The following is a 14,590-nucleotide window of genomic DNA, read 5'->3' as shown; positions in this document are numbered from 1 at the left end:
AGGATCCAACAAATATGATCAAAGTGCAAGTAAATACTTATTCTGTCTAATATTATGGGATACCCAAAAAGAAAAACTGGAATTATTTTTTAGAAACTATACATTTTCAAATTGTGTACAAAATAACCTGATCCCCTTCAAAATACTTTCCATTATAACTAATACTTTTCTCCCACTGGCACTTCCAATGTTCGAAAATTTTTTTGTAGTCATCTTTAGAAATGGCTGACAGCTCCTACCTCCTTTTTTGACTTCTTTAATGTTGTCAGATTGGTGTCCTTTCATGCATCTTTTCATGCTTGGAAATAAGAAAAAGTCGAAGAGAGCCAAGTCAGGGGTGTAAAGTGCATGCCATTTTTACCCAAAAACTGTCTAACAGAGATGGCTGTGTGTGCAGGTGCATTGTCGTGTTGGAAGAACCATTTCCTGTCTTCCACAAATAAAGTCTTTTGACAAACACTGTTGTGTTTAAAACTTCGAAGTAAAGGTTTAATTGACGGTCTGACCTGATGGTATATGATAGCTATCATTGATTTGGGGCAGTTGATTGATGTCCAGAAAAAGGTTTAACGTCAATTGACATGTTACCAGTTTTAAATTGAGCAAGCTACTTGTACGCTTGAGTTTTTCCCATAGCTTCATCTTGGTAAGCTGTTTTCAACATTAAAACACCTTCAGCAACATATTTACCAAGTAGAAAATAAAATTTCATAGCTACATGTTGTTCACTTAAACTTGTCATCATAATTGTGAAACAAGAACAAAACAGTACCAGCAAAAACAATCACTGCAGATGAACAGAACAAGCCAAATGACAACGCAGGTAGTACTGAACTGACAATAAGTTGCACTATACATGCCTAGTGGCAGAAATACATACTACACAAGGTCCACCCACAGCAATGTTATTCTGATATTTAAGGGATCCCCTCGTATACCCATGAGTGTGAGCACTCATTTGCATGACATGGTGTGAAACTCCAACTGTACAAGAATGATAGCTGTAGTACTGTAATACAGAATTTTCTCTAGTTAAATGTTCACTACCAAATCCTAATTCTTGTCAAAATTTATAATGGAAAGCTACTTGATTACTTTTTCTCCTTGAACTCTCTTAAAATTTCACAAATTATTAGAAATATAGGTTTTTTGTTGTGTAGCCCTTACTGTCTGATACCAGAAATGCCCATATCCTTTCCTAGAATGTGGTTAATCTGTTACTGAACACATGAACAAATCTCATTTACAGTTGCCATCCATACCATCAGTGTGGCTGTTTCATTTGGTGAGTGTTTTCTCACTGTATTAATCATATGTTTCTGATCCATTGTGTATTGTATACATAATTCAGGTTTGTGGCTGCAGTTATTTGATTAGCTCAGAGTGAACTTTCTCAGACAGGTTAATGTACACCATTGTTGGGCATATTTTATAAGATATGTTCTGATTAGGAATGGCTCCAGTGACATAACATGAGTGTTCACTCAGAGTATCTTTTAGATGGGTATTGAAGAAGTATTTTGTAGTTATTTGCATGTTCTGGGAATATATTGGTGACCATTTCCAATTATGTAGAAAGAGAAGTAGGTTTGTATAGTCGAAATATTGCTATATGCTCATCATTTACGTAAGTCAATCTTTACGTGAGTCTCAGTTATATGTGGTATAGGAGAAGATTCCAAGTGAAAAATGAATTTAATGTCTATTTCAATCTTTCATTAGCTGCCAGCACATTTAATTCACAAAGGACTCTCTCAGATAATTTTAGGGCTGCGCATTTCCCTCCTTCTGTCCTAGAGTAGGCAAATTTGCTTATAATAAGTGCTGCTGGTACTTTTGGTCCTACATTTATATTTAAGAATGCTGCCAATTTTTTTCCCAAAAGTGTTACTGGTTCCTCATACCAAACTTCATATGAGAGAGTAAATGTGTTGAGAGGCTGCTGTTAGTCTGCCCTATCTTCTTAAATGGTTTTATATACAAGGTAACGTATGGAAACTGGCTAAAAATCATAGCTAGAATAGCCCATAAACCCCATTATTAATCTATGAGGTGGATTTGACATTTAGCTGATGTGCCTTCCTGTGTCCTGGAAGTGAGTGCTTTAACATGCTCATTTATCTGGACAGGTTACAGTGCTCTGAAATGTATTTTGAATGAGCTATTTGAAGTTATGAAAACACTTTCTTATGTCTCACAACATAGTTTACTACTATCACTATCTGAAATCAAATTAGTAACAAAATTTTAAGATTTCATTTAATTTATAGAATACTGACAAAATTTTAGACATTATCCATTAATTCAGGATCCTTAACTATTTACAATAATGCAGTAGTTGTGCCAAATTTGTTGAAGTAATAATTGCCACTTTAAGATTAATATCATAATAATATGTTAAAATAGAAGAAAACTGTTTTTTTTCTGGTTCTTCTGATACAGAATAATAAACTGCATGTGGCAAGTGTATTGTATCGTCTTCATGATAAAATTCTACAGCAATTTGACACTACTGTTTGCAATGTTTACAGATGCAGTTTCTTCTCTCTTGTGTAAAGTTTCTTCTGTTTACTGATTAATGGACAGTCTAAGCATAAACCACTATGCAACAGAGCCCAGGCAAAACAAATTATCAAATGTAATGAGAAGAAAATTTTTAGTTGAGTTCAGTTGCATAGTGTATAAATTGTCACAACTTGCTATGTGAACATTATATATTTTTCCAACTGTACGGGCTTCACATTGTCCACATGTTCCCACTGAACAAATCACTACTCTACTCTTTAAGTGCTGAGACTGAGGATCCATTAGTGCTTTACGTGGAGTGATACGTAAAACATCAGAGTCTCTTCTTGTTAGCGCTACAGCACCAGAAACTATACAGCTGTTAGATCTGTTGAGCAAGGAAGCCATTGGGAAAGGAAACATTGATAAAGAAAAGTATGTACATAGAGGAGTCACTAAGTGACACACAAGCACAATGGAAAAGACTGCTAAAATATTAAGCTTTCAGACTGAGTCCATCTTCTGAAATAAAAGCCAGGAACACTACCACAGGATTAGGGGAAGGCACAGACTGGGGAGGAGGAGGGATTGCAAGGAAAGGTTGGGGAAAAGCCACTTTGCTACCTGTAGGAGAGTGCAGGGATGTGGTGGGGACAGGATAGGGCTGATAGCGTTTTGTGGCTGTGCTTTGTCAGGGGTGGGGGAGAGTGAGAGGGAAGAGTATGGAGAGAAATAGGGAAGGGGAAAAGACTGAAAGCTGCATTGGTGGATTAGGAAGCATGTGCAGTATTGGAGTGGAAGCGGAGAAGTTAATTGCTAGGTTTAGGACAGGGACTACTGGAGACTGAGGCCAGGGAGTTTATGTGGAAAAGGGATATGTTTTAGGGGGAGGTTATGCTGCACAGTTCCAAAAAGCTGGAGTAGGTGGAAATAATTCAGATGATGCCAGCTGTGAAGTAGTCATTAAAGTAAAGAACATCATAGTGAGCAGAATACTCAGCAACTAATTGATCCAGCTGCACCTTAGCCACGGATTGGTAGTGACCATTCATGCAGACAGCTTGGTAATTTCACGCCCATGCAGATAGCCGCAGAGTGGTTGCAGCATAGTTTGTAGATGACATGGGTGCTTTTACAAGTAGTCCTTACTTTTATGATGCACAAGATGCCTGTGACAGGACTGGAGTAGTTTGTAGTGGGAGGATTTATGGGATAGGTTTTGCATTTAGGTCTATTGCAGGGATATGATGCTTGATGCAAGGGTTTGGGACAAGGGACGGAGTAGGGATGGGCAGAGATATTGCGTAGGGTTGGCAGGCAGCAGGATACCACTGTGGAAGGTGTGGTGAGTATAGCAGGTAGGATATTTCTCCTTTCCAGTCATGGCTAGAGGTATTCAGAACACTGGTGGAGAATGTGATTGACTTACTCCAGCCTTTAGTGGTATTCAGCTTCGAGGCTAGCTCTCCATTATGGTCAGACAGTGGATATTTTTTTCTTCATAATTACAGTCTATTACCTGAAAAACTAAAATAGGGCACACAAATCACATATCAATATATTTATTAACTATGTATTTCTAGTACTTAATTCTTTTAGTTCCACAACTATGTCTGCTAATAAAAAAACTACAAAAAAATCTCTTAATGAGTTACCCAGCAACTAATACTTCTTTAAACCCTACTGAATCTGTTGTCTGTTAGTTAATTTATTTTGATGTGCTTAAGTTCTAGATGTTTATTTACACTATGGGATCCATCCTCTTATACAGTAGATATGTGTGAGATGTTACGTAAGTGGAGAGACGACGTATGGGAGATCTGTTTCTGGGCGAGGTTGAGAGATTAATTTCAGTCTGTGAAGACCTCAGTGAGATTCTTGGCATATTTGGAGAGGGACTGTATGACACTAAAAATTTGATGACCATTGGTACTGAAGCTGAATGGAAGGGACCTCTTGGTATGAAATGGATGTCAGCTGTCAGAATGGAGGTATTGTTTATCTGATGGAGACAGAGGTACTGATGTATCCTTGAGGTGAAGGTCAACATCAAGGAAGTTGGCACGTTGCATTGAGGAGGACCAGGTGAATGGACTGGAGAAGTGGTGTTGAGATTCTGGAAGCATGTGAAGAGAGTTTTTTCACCCTTGGTCCAGATCACAAAAATGTCATCAGTTAATCTGAACCAGGTGATTGTTGTTAGATTCTGGGTGGTTAGGAAGCACTCCTCTTGATAGCCTGTGACTAGGTTGGCATAGGATGCTTACTGGTGGTTCCCCATTGCTGTACAATAGGTTCATTTGTAGTTGATCCCTTCAAAGGAGTAATAATTGTGGATGAGAATAAAATTGATCACAGTGACCGGAAAGGAGATTGTAGGTTAGGAGTTGGTTTGGCATTGGCAAAGTCAATGTTCAATGGTAGCAGGACCATAGTCATTGGGGATGTTAGTGTAGAGGGAGGTGGCATTGATGGAGATGAGCAGGGCTCTGAGTGGTAAAGGAAAAGGAACTGTGCAGAGTCGGCAGTGGATGTGGTTGGTTTCTTTTATATTAGAGGGTAGGTGACAGGTTATAGGCTGCATGTAGTGCTGCGCAAGAGGATAGGTTCACTCTGTGTGGCAGTAGGGCATCCTGAGTGGTTGGGTTTATGGGCTTCAGAAAGCATGTAGAAGGTAGCAGTGTGGGGAGTGGTGGTGTTGAGGAGAGAGACAGACTCAAGGGAGAGCCTCTGGGATGGACTTAAGGACATGAGGAGGGACTAGTGATCATGTTGTATTTCTGGAATAGACTCTTTGTGGCAGGGTTTTTAGGTGGGTATAGCAGACAGCTGGTGGAACCCCTCTGCTGGGTACTCCCTGCAGTTCGTAACCAGAGTGGTGGAGCTTTTGTTGGCTGGTAGGAACATAAGCTTGGGATCAGATTTTAAGTGATGAAGTGAGGTTGTTGCTGTGGATATAATGTTGGTTTCCTTGATGAGGGATATGGCGAATGTTGCCTCACCATACTCGTACTAATGAATTCTTGATGTACTAGATATTTCAGTCTCATAGTGAGTGTGGGCCCTATATGTTCCTTGGATGCTTGTCATGCCAAAGTTACCATAAAAATAGTAAGGTACAGCAAGATATGCAGTCAAGTTCGTCATTTTTTAGAAGGATTTCAGCAGTGTAGTTTGACATTTTCTTCAGTTTTATAATTTAAAAAATGTAATAAGATTATTCTTGGTGTGCAGTCACAAACAATGAATGACTGAGAAAGCACTAGAGCAGCAGAGGCTACAGTGTTCAATAGTTCTTCAGTTGCACCTGTTTACTTGGAGCCTCAGATATAATTTACACATCATCACGGCAAATGATAACTGGAGACTATTATTCTCATAAAAATGCTAAGTGTTAATGAGGTTAACTGCTGTGCACAAGGAAAAAAGGTAATTGTGGAAAGCAAAATAACTGACAAAAGATTAAAACAAGCCTGTTGCAAAAAAATGTGGTTTACCATACTTAACATTTCATACAGGATAGTGTATCATGAGAAATGCACACAGTAAGGGCACTGTGAGATATACTTCACAAGGAACTCCTGTTAGTAAAGGTTAAGGTACATTTACTTCTGTTTATGTTTTAACAACTCAACAGGACCATTATACAAGTGTAGGATCCACATTTGAGGATATGTCAAAGGGCTGTCATCTGAACTATAGAACTATTCAAATATAATGTGATTAGAAGGATGTAGCACTACACCCTAAATGATGTCATCATGTTACAAAATATGAGAAGATCTATGTTTGATGTCTCCTCAGGCAATGACAGGCTTAACTTTTTTATTTATGTCAATCACAAATGCTCCTTCAGTTTTTAGTCTCTTGTATAAGGCAAGACTCTGAGAAATGAGAAACATGTTCTTAACTCTTGTACCTCCTACTTTCTCTTCTACTGCATGTTATGATTAATTTTAATGCTATGAAGAAGGAAATTTCATAAAGTGCTTCAAGTGTGCATTTCAGTAAGTTGTACAATCATTTGATCCAATACTCAGCTGAGTTGATAATGTCAGAAATTTCCAGAAGACTTAAGATAATCTTAGGCCAGTTTCAAAATCTGAAACTTATAACCAGGCCTTATTCAGCAATATTTGGTTCATTGTATCTCCATTTCAACCTTGTCACTTAGTAAAAATTTATGTCTTTATGGCATGTTTAAGTGAAAAACAGCAAGGTATTGCAACACCAAATTCATGTTTCTCTTCTCTTTTAAGGTGGTTCTAGTTTGTAAATAGGTATTCATTTCTAGAATAGAAGGAGAAGAAGCAATTTAAGTTTATATTGACACTTGATATACCTGTTGTTATGGAGTAATTGGTGAAATAGTTTTATAGCAGCATATTTCAAATGTTTCTGAGCTGTTGAAAGCTTTAACTGTCAGTAATAAAGTTATACAGTTTCTTGTGGTGATAAAGATGTCAGTTTTAATATTCATTTCAAACAGTGATGGATTACTTAAGACAGATGCCATTAGTGAATATATGTTAGAAGAGATACCAACAAAATGACAGTTTGTGATCATGTCATATTATATTCACCATTTGCATTAGAGTAATAAACACTTTTATTCTTAAGATATCACTCTGTGTGACATGAGTGCAAAAAATGAAAGATTGTTTATTAAAACATATGGCCCATGCGCTTTGTTAATTTGGAAACAGTATACACTACCTGACAAAAAGTGTAAAGCACCCAGAATGGGAGAAAGAAAAAAAATGAAACTTCATGGAGTGATACAGTAAGTGCCGTTATTTCAGATATTACAATATGAGTTCAAATTGATATAGAACTTGGCAGTATCAGCTCACTAATCAGTATGATGTTATATTTCTTCTGGCCTGCATGTATGACTATGTTTAGAATAGTGCATAAAACCTGTTATATCCTCTCCTGGGGAGGGCTGGAAAACAGTTGTAACTAGCCTTTGGTATCGTTGATACTGGAATTGGTATGGGGCTGATGTCCAAGCTGATCCAACACTTGTTCGTTGGGGCAGATCTGGAATCTTGCTGGCCAAAAGAGTAGCCTACCTCAACATCATCCAGACAGTTCATAGAGACATGTTCCATGTGTGAGTGATGAGTGTCCTGAGGAAAATTGGCACCACAATAGTGTTGCCTGAGAAGTAACATATGAAGAGGCACTAAGTTCTTGATGAAATATTGTGACATCAGAAGCCCCTCACTGACTACCAGCTGTAACCAGAAGTCATACCTGGTGGCTCTCCAGACTGTGATGGCAGGAATAACACTGTTGTGGCTCTATAAAACATCGAAAGAATGTGACCTCTCTCCAGGTTGCCACCATACTCAGTAACAGTGATCGTTTAGGTTAGTGCAGAACCACAGTTCATTGTTGAACACAATGCAATGCCATTCATCAGTACTCCAGTCTTCCTGTGCACAGCATCATTCAAAATGCAGCTGTTTGTGTTGTGATGTTTACTGATAGCCTAAAAAGGGACAGCAATTGCCTAATCCAACTGCTACTAGTCTCTGATCAATGGTGCAGGATAACACAGGATGTTGTAGGTAGGCCCTTGTTTGTTCTCAAATAGCAGGTGCAGATGTGACAGGGTTATGAAGTGCTTCATGTACAATATGGTGATACTCCCTTGTGGTGGTTACATGTGGTTGACAGGAACCCTGATGCTGAGTATGCTTTCCCTTACACTCCCATGCAGTGCAACAATGGCCTATTGCCACATCCAAATGCCCCACAAATCTGGATACTGCTCAGCTCACTGAGCTGGCTGGATGAGAACCCACAATGAGATTACTTTCTAACTCTATCAGATGCTGACAATTCTGTCTCGTGTAAGTGGCATCTCCATGTCCTTCACAGGAATAACTAAACATCTGATACAGTTCACTCCCCTTATATACCCTACCAGTCCTGGTAACAACACTAAACGTGACAAAAAGTAATGCACTCTAATGGCCTTTCTGCCTGTTACAGAGAACTGCAACTCTAATCACTTATGTACTTTCCAATGGTGCCTGCACATATGAAATTACATTTACATTTGACCATACCCTCTGAGTGCTTCACTTTTGTTTTGTCAGATTGAGTATTTGGTCCACTGCCGCTTTATTCATTTCAAGCTGAATTGAGATATGTGTCACTGTGGTCACATCACTGGATTCATATTTAGTAGAAGTGCAGTTCATATGCCAGTCGTTCTAACCTAGTTTAGGTTTATCTAATTAACTTAAAGGGATTGGAAAGACATTCCTTTCAGTGAGGCAATTGCTGATTCCTCCTTTCTTTTTGTCCTGCCTAGCATGCATATCCAGTGACTTTTATGTTGTTAGACATTAACCTATAGTGATCTTTTTTTAGTTGTTGCTGTTTATTATTGTATTATTAGAACCTGCAAAATAAATCATCTTGCTTGGAACTGCAATGTTACCATTCAAAACCCAGTTTATAAATTTAATTTCTGGAAACAATGTTATTGTGGTCTTACAATAAAATATTCATAATGCAATTCAAAAGCAATTCTCCGGCAAATTATTTCTACATAGTTTGTCAGGGAAGAAGTGACAGTAAACTAAACATCAGTCAAATAGTTGTCTGGCTGGAAATATTTACTATGATTCACAGTAAAATTAAGAAGAAAGATGATTTAAAAACGTATTGGACCTCAAATATTGTCTATCATAATTATTTCTCTGTTTATCAGCCTCCTGGTTTGTGAAATAGACCTCGAAACCTAATGCATATTTCTATAAACTATGCTCCTTTGGCTTGCATTTGCCAAATTGCTTCTTAAGCTAAGCTAGTTTGAGTAAACTAGGAAACCTTAATAAGCGAAAATTTTTCAAGAGTAGGTTCAAAATATTGTGAATCCCCATTCCTACTTTTGCTCACCAGGCAATAGGACCACCTGTTTGAAAATGGAAGAGCACATATTGGATTAGCTTTTGTAAGTGGATTTAAATTAAAGGGAAGATAAAAGTTTAGAATTTATTGGAAAATTGTTACCCATTTCCATAATTAGATGAACTTATTTGTCAGAATTATGTAAAACAAATTTAAGAGCTAGTTATTCAGACAGAAAGAACTTCTTATGGCAAAATGTACAGATAGCATCCACAGAAATGTAATCAAGATCCAGATTGATATCACCTTTGGTGTCTACTTGTCAAGGTTTGTGAGCAAATTCATTGTTAGAACTTGAGCTTTTATACTTACTTTTAACTTTCCTCTTAGTGTTGGCTGAATTACTCTTTCATGTTGCTCCACATCTTGAAGCCTCATTTGAAGTGTTTGTGCCTTTAGAAGCATAAAAGGTTTCCAGCTTTTTCTTACAAGAAGAACTAGTCAACACCATTTTCTCGGGACTCTTCAGTTTTGAGACACTGGTTGAAATTTTGGCACATCTTTTACATCCATGGGCAAGTTTATAGGATATAGAGATGGCATCAGATGTGGAATGTGACATGATTTGAGGTTGATCTTCACCAATAGACTGAAGCTGGCTGTCAGTGCAGTGTGATACAGGCCTAAGTGCTAGATCAACTGTGACTATATTTGCAAGTAGTTAAGGCCCACAATGATCTTCAGAAATAGGCTTTGGTTGGTTATCATTCAGTTCATGAATACAGTCAACTTCAGTAAATTCCTAGTCATTACAAGGACAGATACCAGTGCCATGAGAACCATTCAGTGCATTTCTCACGATTGCTGCTCTAATGTATGCTTTGTCCATGAGTTCAGCTACTTCACACTGTGTCACAACTCTACCCTAGTTACTGTAGATCCACATCTCAATTTCTTGAATATAAAGTTTTAAATGGCTTCATGAAAGCAATATCTAGAGGCTGCATCCTATGCATGCTATGAGGTGTAATACAGACATGGACAAAATCTTGGAATAGCTCCAGGAGGAACTCCCGTCATTAGCTTCAAGTCCTGCTTTTTTCTGGGGAAAGCTATATTGGAGTGACATGCTAGCTGGCACCTGACATGGTGTTCAGATATCCCCTCTCTGCCAATGACACTGTAAATTGCCAATTTTCCTTTCACACAAATAAGTTTCACATTTTTGCTTTGGACAGTTGTGATTCCAGTTTTGCGTATGTTAAATGTTCTGGTAGGGTTGAACTTGATTTTAGCTGATCTGCTTTTAGAATACAGAAAAATGACTTCCCATTGTCTTGAATAAAGCCTAAGTTTCCAGCTCTTGTCAATGATTGTGGTGTTCCTGTTGTTAACTGGGAACAATTTCTTTTCAAAAATAAGTTAATCCACTTTTAATCTGCCATATTTTTTGGTTTAGAAGAGAGGTGAGGCAGATTGTTCTTTAAGGCAAGCTCAAACACCATCTGCTTTAACTCCTTATGCGTCAAACCACAAATAATCTTTTCCCCTTCTGTATAGTACTAGATCAGTTCTTTCTCTACTTCACATGTCATCACATGTTTCCTTCCAAGTGTCCACCCCCGTTAGCTGAGTGATCAGTGCGGTGGAATGCCATGCCAAGGGGCCTGGGTTTGATTCCCAGCTGGGGCAGGAGATTTTTCTCTGCTCAGGGTCTGGGTGTTGTGTTGTCTTCATCATCATTTCATTCCCATCTATGACACACAAGTTGCCCAATGTGGCATCAAATGCAATAAGTACTCACCCTCTGCTGCCAAACTTCCCCAAGTGAGGGACTCCTGGCCCACAAAGCTGTATGCTCATTTCCATTTTTCCTACCAAGTTTCTGTCTTACAACTGAGTTTCTTTTTCAGTTTTTCCTGTTGCACATCTTTCAATGTACTCTCAAATTGTTGATCTGGGTACTTCATACATCTTCAATGCTCTCATCATTCCCATTTCTTTTTTTCTGGACAGCCACACAGAAGTAACTATGTCATTTATTGGTTAACAAATTAAAACAATTGATCCTAATATCGCCTGGTGGTAATATCAGTATCCATTTGATGGCTGATATTGGGAATGCAATTCATTCAACTCCAATATACACATGACATATTTTCAAACACCTTTCCTGATTTTTAATAATATGACTGGAATCCTTATTTACTATAATTTCCAATGGTTTAAATGAAATGTAAACATTTACCTAGTAGTTTCCTTGATTTATTGCAGTCAGTAAAAGTGCTGGACACAGCCTCAAACACTATAGATGCCATACTGTTTCCTCCATCACTCTTAGGAAGCTTGCAACTAACTCTGGCCATTGCAAAATTGCAGAAATTCAAGGTTACCACAGAAACTCACAAATGACATGAGTAGCAGTTTCAAACTACAAGTAGGTGATAGTGGTGTAGGGGCAATATCATTTATCACCAGACTGTTACTGATATCTTATTCATAACATTAATTAAACACTATTGTCAGTATTTCATGAAATGATAATATAAATTGTATGAGATAATTATTTATCCATGATATGTGTGTGTTGCAGACTGACTAAGTACTTCTAAACAGTTACAGGCTACACATTGTACAGTACTTCATCCTATACTTGAAACTCCATACTCACCCCTAACACATAACATAACTTCTCATTTGACAAACATAGAAATAAAACTGGAAGAAATTTTCAAAATGGCTGCAGTATATTCACATATCATTGTTCCTTATAGCACTATGTATCATTGACTGTTACATAAAAATTTGTGAAAATTACATCATCATAAAGGATGGACGGGCTGAAATAGACATTATGCTATAGATTATGTAAACCACCATAAATCAGCAGTTCTGGCTACATGATTATACATTCTGTTTCACTTATAGAATTCATACACTGTGAAGCCTTCACTTATTGCAGTCAAGACCTTTAAATATTGTAGTACAAACGAAAGAGGACTTTGAAATAGTCCTACTGCAGAGAACCTCCCTCGAGAGTTTGGCACATAATTGTATTCAAAACAATATCCATTCAAAGATAATAGCAGATGTTTCACTTTCTTTACATAGCTTAATAATTGTATGAGTAACATAGCTTATTGATATTATGAAAAACATTCCCCACAACACAGCTGGTGTGCAAATTTTTATTTTCTTTTAAAATATATGTGGAACTGTTGATACAAATAATTATTGATCTTCAAACAGTGGAATATCCAGGATGGAATGTAACAATATTAAGAAAAGGATAGTCAGTACTCACCTTATAGTTGAGATGCTGAGTCACAGATAGACACAGCAAAGAGACTGCCTGAAAGTGAGCTTTCAGCCGATTAGGCCTTCAATGGAAACAGACAACATGCACACACAGACCCTAACCTCTGCCAGCGTCTGGCTTCAGTAGCCAGAGACTGTGGTCATGTGTGTGTGAGTTGCAATTGCACAAGTGTGTGTGTGTGTGTGTATGTTTCCCATGTCCAACAAAGGGCTACTTGGCCGAAAGCTCACTTCCTGACAGTCTTCTTCTTGTGCCTATCTGCGACTTGGCATCTCAGCTGAATGGAGTGCAACAAATAACCTTTTCAGTTACTAATCTATGTTACACAGTCAGTAAAAATGAAGAGTTTACAGAAATGCATTGCCTTGATTAGGACCAGTTATTATGTGTAGTAAGAGATGTAACAGTTTTGATCTAATGAAACTATGTGGTTCCAGAGACCATTTCAATTCTCAAACATTTATCAAACAATGAAACTCCAGGTTGGAATATCAACAATTGTAGGAAAATTACTGATTGCTACTTGCTGTTGAGATGACCCATTGAGTTTCAGACAGGCACAATAACACATTACAGCTTTTGGTCACAGCCTTCTTCATCAAAGTAAACACACACAACCACACTCACACAAGCAAGCACATCATATACACACATGACCACTACCACCACCAGCACCTCACACCAGAATCACATCTATGATATTCATATACATACTGAAGTGACAAATGAAAACTTCTCCTGAGGAAAGTGTTCGAACCTGGATCTTCTCCTCACTATGCAGATGTACTAAACACTATGCCACACTAGTACAGTGGCTTTGCACAACTACTCACCCAACCTTGGCATGCCTCCCTCCTCAATCCCAATTTTCTTTCATGCCTCAGCCCACTTAGTATTCCCCCTAAACTAGGAATGCCAAGTTAGCTGAGGAGTGAACAGGAATTTGGAATGAGGAGGGAGGCTTGCAGGTTTGTCCACGCAGTTGGGTAATCTCACTGTGCCAAGATGGTGAAGTGGTACCATGTCTGCCTAGTGAGCAGTTGATCTGGGTTCGAATCCCAGCCTTGGTACAAATGAATTAATATATTTTTAGAGTAAGAAAGACAATTATAATTAGGTGACTTATTTTTCAAATGAACCAGTATGTGCAGTGTGGCCCTTAATTGTCATTTTCTTCCGTGCAGCCTGCTCACCTTGAGACAGCAGATTTCTAGAAGGAGAGGGGATGGGGGGAGGAAAGAGAAAGAGAGATAAGAAATGCAAAATCATAGTATCCTATAACAACAAATTCAATGAGTGACAACTGAAATCACTCACATATATGAGGGAATGCAGACTGTATACAGAGAAGGACAGCATGAATTGGGACAGGTATTTTTGACTTACAAGAGGGAATCATAAAAAGTTCTTAAAATTAAAGTTAAAACAGTTTTGATCCCAATAGAACATTGATTAAAAGACTGCAACTGATTTCAGCCAAAAAATGACCATCTTCAGACCATATACACTGATAGGTAAGTACAATTCCAATATAGAAGGAAATATATCTTGTACTTATCTTATTGTATCTGAAGGTGATTGCTATTTGTCTGAAACTGGTTGAAATTTGTTAGAAAATGTTCGGTTATGATCAAAACTGTTTCAATTTTAATTTTAAAGTGCTCCATGAAGATTACTGTTCTATTCTCCTTAAAATGCTTTCTAAAATTACATAATGGAAATGCTGTAAAACCTGACCTGACAGATGCCTGAAGGTAGACATCAACTATCATATAAAAGCCTACTTACCATGTTTCAGGCAACAGTATTAAATGAAAAATGTAGAGATATTGTTCAGGGATTGTTTATTGTTCCTGTGGGGCTCTATAGCCCAAATGAGACTTATTACAGAGCAGG

General features: G+C 37.9%; 1 non-coding gene across 1 annotated transcript; it reads left to right on the top strand.

Moving 5' to 3' along the window:
• The first annotated feature begins 13,693 nt into the window (after positions 1-13,693).
• Positions 13,694-13,764, top strand: Trnat-agu. Its single transcript has one exon. It is a non-coding gene; the product is annotated as a tRNA-Thr (tRNA).
• Positions 13,765-14,590: the final 826 nt, after the last annotated feature.

The sequence above is a fragment of the Schistocerca americana genome, chromosome X, assembly GCF_021461395.2.
Source record: "Schistocerca americana isolate TAMUIC-IGC-003095 chromosome X, iqSchAmer2.1, whole genome shotgun sequence".
Taxonomy (NCBI): domain Eukaryota; kingdom Metazoa; phylum Arthropoda; class Insecta; order Orthoptera; family Acrididae; genus Schistocerca; species Schistocerca americana.
The sequence above is the reverse complement of the archived record's forward strand: the minus strand, read 5'-3'. Positions and strand labels throughout refer to the sequence as shown.